This window comes from Plectropomus leopardus, chromosome 18 (assembly GCF_008729295.1).
Source record: "Plectropomus leopardus isolate mb chromosome 18, YSFRI_Pleo_2.0, whole genome shotgun sequence".
In the NCBI taxonomy this organism is placed as follows: Eukaryota; Metazoa; Chordata; class Actinopteri; order Perciformes; family Serranidae; genus Plectropomus; species Plectropomus leopardus.
Window position 1 is genome coordinate 19,551,032 of NC_056480.1, and position 6,983 is coordinate 19,558,014.

Below are 6,983 nucleotides of genomic sequence, written 5' to 3' on the forward strand. Positions count from 1 at the left end.
GGTTTTTTTCTTACAAAATTACTCATATAAACTAATTGATTATCAACTTAGTTGGCAATTCATCTAATTGTTGACAACTAATGGATTAATTGATGCAGCTATTATTGCTACCATTACTGCTACGATTGCTATGCTACTATTAATGCTACTATTTGGTACATGATTTGACTAATTCTTCCACCAGACCTTGGTCCCTGCTGTAACATGCAAGGATACCTGCACCCTTGCATCTTCCAAAATCTGAAATGTTATTTTTTCAAGTGACAATAACATGTGTACTATTATAATAAAAAAGTCATATTGGTTTGACATGTTGACCTTAAGTTATTCTTGCCTTGTCAGATTACAACAAATGGTGTACTCATCCTTGTTGAGAACTGTAGTGTTATACTGTGACAATTAAAGGAAGCAACAGCCGACCTCATCAAAGACAATGCAGTCTCTCTCCACGATGTTCATTCCTCTTTCATCGGCCTTTTCTTTTCTTTTCTTTTCTTTTTTTTTCCATTTTTTCTTTGTTTACTGTGTAGAATTTTATTTCACCCCTAATTGCATTCAGCCTCATTGCTGCCTGGGGCATTCTGCAGATTATGTGTAGACTTGCCACTGCTTGTAACTTATTGAAGTTTAAAATGATTTTCTGCTCTCCCATGGGCATGCAGCACAGCAGTAACTAATAGATGTAATCTGCTTATGATGTCGCTGCATTATGCTTTACTTTATATTAAGCTTCCACTGATAGCAAACACTTAAACACAGCTCCTTGATGGAAGTGTTGGAATGACATTTGTCAATGATGATACTTATATCCACAGACATATTGCCCAGGAAACGGGGAATTGTGCTGCACATTCAGTGTCACTCTCATAAAAGGCTTTCATGAGTGTGACATTGAAATTGATATGAAAGCAGTACACAAAAGGTCTGTACTTTTACATGCTATAATTTCACACTACATAAATGCATGCAAGTTACATACGTGCAAGCCCAAACGCTGCTATGACAGTTAAGTTAGAACTGTTAACAAATAGCCTCAATAAGAAGCTTGAAAATGTTATCTTAATATGGCCATCAAAACCAGCATGAGCGTAGTTAATGCAGAGCTCAAATGTTCGCTTGTTATACTAAATGTGTGTGATTAATTTCTCCCGTTGAGTGAAACAAACCAACGTGCTGTGCCTGTCACATTGATAGATATGAAAAGCATTAGCATCAACTGCTAGTAAGAATGAAAACTAGGCAGGATGGATTTGCCTGATGAACGGTTGCAGTGTGCGGACTGTGCACATCACTGTAATGTATAGATAACGTTTTAGTGGAGATGAGAGGGTTTCCCTGCGGGCCTGTTAGTGTGAAGAGAAAAATTTCACCAGCGATTGAGTACCCCATGTTAAATTAAAAAGAATTTCAGCTGTACAAATGGCTGCTGTTTTAAGTGACCACAACACAATGACAGAATTAAACAGAGTTAAGCCTTGGAAGTTTTCCTAACATGATCATGAAGCCTTTGAGATCTTTTTGGGCGTGTGCCTATTTTTATGTGTTTCTATCATTTATTTCCTGTCTTTCCCTCCCAGTCTCATCACTCTTTTACACTCAGTCACTCTCCCTCCATAGCTCTCTCTCCATCACTCCTTCTCTCAGGCAGTTAGACGGCCTTTAATTGCCAGACATTAAAAAGAATGCTAGAGAAGAAGAATCCCCTGGGGCCACTGGCAGGCTAAATGGCAGCTCTGCTGCCATCGCCTCCTTCAACATGCAGCAATGAAGACGTGTCAACATAATCTTGGGCAATTTGCAGTCATCATCAGGGGGACTGATTAATTTTCTGACAGAGCATCAGTTGTAAACAGCAAGATTGTCTTTCTCTTTCTGCATCACGTCTTACTTTAAAGGGGACCTATAATGCTAATTTTATTTCCATACTTGTATTTTTGGGGCTCTACTAGAGAGTGTTTACATGTTTTAATTGTCAAAAAATGTATTTTTTCTCACACTATCTATGCGGAAACACCTGTATTCACCCTCTGTCTGACATTTTCATGTCTGCCATAAGAAACACTATCACCTGGAACAGCCAAAAGGTCAAAATTGCACTTTAGACCAACAAGAATCTTAAAGTCTGATGTAATAGATATTCTAGAGCTTCCAAAACTGAAATACTAAAACAATGTTTTACAATTTGCTGTCCTACGACACACATGCTCAGGCAAGGAAATACACACAAATACACTCTACCCTCTAAAATTTGTCATATGAATTCTTAGAGACTGAAGTTGAGTGTTCCCTTTTCATTTCCATCCTCAGTCATATTATTGGTTTGGAGGAGTAGACACAATTCTTTCTCCTGTTTAATATTCTTATCTCGGTTTTCCCGCTACGCCTGCGGTGTGCGGTGAATTCTCTCCCCTCTCTATCTCCCAGCCCCAGAGTTCCCTCTCATTGACGGGGAAACTGTATCAGCACAGATACAGAGTGAAATGAATTTGGGGTTTATGAAACGCAGGGCCTCATATAAGAAAAAAAAGTCCCACAGACCTAGAGAGATAAGTTATCGTACAATGGATTTAGTCCCGTTTCGCTCCAGTCATTATCCTGTATCGGAGCATAGTGACTCTGATGGCTGGGAGTTATCCTCCAGTGTGTGGGGAAGGTTTGGATGTGTCAGGACTATCACGGCAGACGTCTCTTTGTGATCTGCTGCAGTTGGCAGAGACTTTAGAAGAATAGTATGCAGTGAAATCCCAGGTAGGAAACAAAGTTATAGATAAAACACAAAACCAATAAATAAAGAAAATGTATACTTTACCCAGCTTATCTTTATCTGTTTGGTCAAATGTGTTTGTGATGAACCAAAACAAATGGTATATCATAGGTGAAATTATATGGAGATTTTCTTTTTTTTTTTTGGCTTGACATGCAGCTTAAGACTGTTTTTTGATGTAGTATTACATATGTAGCATAAGTGCATATTTACATCCCTTCAACAGAGTTCCAATATAAACGAGTCAGTTTAAAAGATAAAAAGTCTGTTGGAGAAAGTATTCTTTATCAGTTCATAAGCATTAGCTTAATTAGCTAGAGAGCTGAAGCTGAGATGTCATTTTAGAAGGAAAATGAACAGTCTCCGGCTAGAAATTAGACACCCGTTGCTTTTGTTTTCTTCTATCTGAAATCAAGGATCCATTCTTTTCAAAATTTTGAAATTTTGAGAGATAAATCTCCTTCTGATATTATTGTTCTTGTGAAATTAGTAGTCAAGGCATTTTTTTTAACTAAGAGACTGATAGAGAGAAGATTTGGTATTCCCATTGACTTCACTAAACTTTATATGACTTGTACACTGGCTTTTACATTCAGCTTATTTTTTGTTGATTCTAGGATCCCAATCAGCCTCCACAGTGTGGTGGCTAGGTAGTCCTGTTGGCATTGTACATTTCTACAAACCATGGATATGTTACATTTGTACATTTGTGATGTTACATTTGTATGTTTGGTATGCAGCCAATATGTTGAAACTTTTTGTGTCTTAACACTTCAATTTTCAGTTTTATAATATGACAAAGCTGTGGTTAACATGTGGTTACATTTAAGCACAAAGACATCTGGTTATGGTTGGAAAAAGATAATGTTTTTTAAGACTATATTTAGGCTTTTTTTGCCCTTATTAGATTGTACAGAAGTAAATATGGAATGGGGCTGAGAGAGAGGGGACGACATGCACGGGAGCCACAAGATGAACTCAAACCTCGAGCCACTGCTAAAGACTCGGCCTATATTTGTTGCATGCTCTATCAGGTGAGCTACCAGGGAACCCATGGGGAGATTATTGTTTGACCTATCCTGTTTGTCGCCACAAACATGGCTAGCAATATTCCAACGTCTTGTTAAAAATACCCAGTTTTGTCACAACAAACACGGCTGGAAATGGCCGCAACATGTCGTTAACGATACCTGCTTCTGTTGTTTTTTGGTCTTGAACAGTGGTCTGTCTGTTGCTTGGCAGCTATTCACACCATCCACCATCCCCTCCACCTTTTGATGAGAAATTCAGCTCATAAACATGTAATCTAAATCACTGAAAATTGTTGATATGATAAATATACAATGCACAAATGAAAGGTATCCATGGTTTGCAGAAATGCATGATAACAGCATTTTACTTAAGTGACTGGGCTGCCTCCAGGGCTCCATGTGTGCTGTGACGGATGCTGCCAACACCAGGGATGATATGCTGCTTTGCTATTCCTGTCTCCCTCGTCCACAGTTAGTTAAACGACAACACCCGCCCTATTGGATACGAATGGTGCATCAGCTTTCCATAATAAACTCCAATCTGAGAGCAGTGTCTATTTCATTCTTCCAAACACAGTGCTTGACTATGTCCCCAGCTGTGTGTGGTGGCTGCCCACACTGTGTTTTAGTGTTTATGCAGGTGCTGCAGCTGGATCTCTGCTATAGGTCCCCCCATGGACACACTGCAGACCGGCTTCTTTTCACTGTTTACTCTGGCAAGTCAAATCTGGGCCCTGCTGAGAGCTATTCTTGAGGTGCTTAATTTTTGTCACTTTGACTTGTGTGGTGATCCACACCACACACACATAAGCACTTATTCTTTCTCTATTTATCTCAAACACACTCGCACACATGCACATACTCACAAGAACTGACTGACTCACTTGGTAAAATACCCGTAATAATCCACATGACATACACACACACAGCCATCCACATAATCCTACGCTACCCTGCCAACTAAATTTGGTACACCCGCCACTACCTCGCCTGGTTGTCACGAGACAGCTGCAGAGTTCTGACATGTTAATTTCAGCCCCGAGTTGACCCCCAGCTAATTATCCTTCAACTCTGTAAACACTAGTAGCACCAGTTAACACCAATTAATGGCCACTAATCATTGCCAGATGCTGCACCTTGAGTAATTTGCCCCACTTCCTACACTTGCACTTACAGTTTCACACACTGACTTAACTCTGGATTTCTATGGTTTGTTGAACCTTTGCACAAACTATTAACCAAGAACGTCTGCACGCCACTGATTTCCTGCACTCTGTTTCACTTACCATTATATACACACCTACGTGCCTACAGTTTAATTTCTTCTTTTTACTATTATCAAACCTAAAAGTCTTCTTTAAACTGAAAGTAGTCCACATTTGGCCATATCATAGCTGTTACGACATTAGGTTAATCCACATGAATTTACCAGGAGGTGGGACCTAGTCATTGTTTTGCAAGTAAGTCTTACAAGTATGTCTCAGCGTCCCAAGTCAGGACAGGCAAGTCCCAAGTCAAGTTCCAAGTCATAATGCACTCCTGACCAAATGTAATATCAGAATACTAAAGAAGAATACTGTTAAAAATTGTACTTGTTAAGAGTTTATTAAAAAGTTACTTGGTTGTTAAGTAAACGTTAGATAAGATTTAGCATGCTATCTATGTCAATACTAGCCCTGACTTAATGTTCTTTATGCTGTTTCAAATGCTGAATGAAGCTGGAAGTTGTTGCATCTGTCTGCAGTTTGTTTTTTTATTGAACACTGCATAGTTTTTGAACACATATGAATTTATCTTTGGAATCATTTTTTTTCCAAAGTGGTACTCAGTAATGTAACATTAGTTTTTCACAGCACTGGAGATACACCAATTTGTAACTTGAAACTTCTTATTTTAGTGTTTTTACCAGTTTAAATCACCAGCTGGTTTTGCAGAGCAGAAGACCTCTGCGGATAATTCAGCTTCTGGCTAAAACTCCTCGATGTCTGGATCTTAAGTTACCACAGAAAAATAGTGAACACAAAAAAAATATGGTGGACTAGCCACCCGCACCAACATGCCAAACAGTGTCAGAGAAAAACACTGATTTCTAACATGAAACTGCTTTATTCAGTGTTTGTGACCATTTTAATGGCCTACCTATCGAACACATTTCACCTTTAGGTGTCATATTGCTGAGAATGAATAGCAGTAAAGCTGTAAACTCTGAGCTTAAAATATTTTCAGGTCAAAGGGTCCAAGTGAAGTCACAAGTTGTCACTGTTAAAGTCTGAGTTGCAAATCGTTTTGATTATGTCAAGTCAAGTCATCAAATTTGTGACCAGAGCCCAAGTCATGTGACTCGAGTCCACACATCTGAATTTAAATATATATAATAGAAATATGGCTACTATAATACCAGTCTGTTCTCACTCGTCAAATAATGCTGCTCTGCCTGTACTTTTGGCATACAAGTGTAACACCAAAAGCCACCTTCCGTGCCCAACCAGAATGCAGTTGGACAGCGTCAGATAAGAACACGCTCGGACAGAACCAGTGGCATTAAGATACGCTGGTAGAAAGCTGGAGGGCACCGGGCGCGTCCACATGCTATGTGCACGAGTGGCGTAACTTGACAACGCGGTTAGATGGAACCAGTTGGGTGCACAGGAAATGCTGAAGGACAACGTCAGGTAATAACACTGCCGGTAACCACGTAATATGAGGAGTGCGAGTGCACTATAGGGTATGACAGGGAGGTGTATGGGTCCCACAAACAACAGACTTTTGTGCAGGAGTCTGGAATTCGCTTCCTGTGTGTGTGTGTGTATTTTTTTCTCTACACTTTCCCATATGCCTAAACCTAACCATCTGTGACTTTTTTGCCTAATCCTAACCATCGTCACAGTCCTTGCTGTTGTGTAAACATTAGGATAATGCAGCTTCATCCCAACACATACGCATTTGCTGACATCACAGTAACCAGCAGCGTCATCCCATCATGACGTCATGCCACCATGTGCATTTGTTGTTTCTGAGCTGCTATTGCCATAAAGACAAAAAAGAGAATCAGATTTCCTCACAGTAACAATCTACAGACAGGAGACACATCTGTGAATCATTTACTATGCACGCATTGTTCGTATTTCTTTGAACACAAACAGAGAAAGAATAGTTAAGCATTATGAAAACACATTTTACCAGATCCA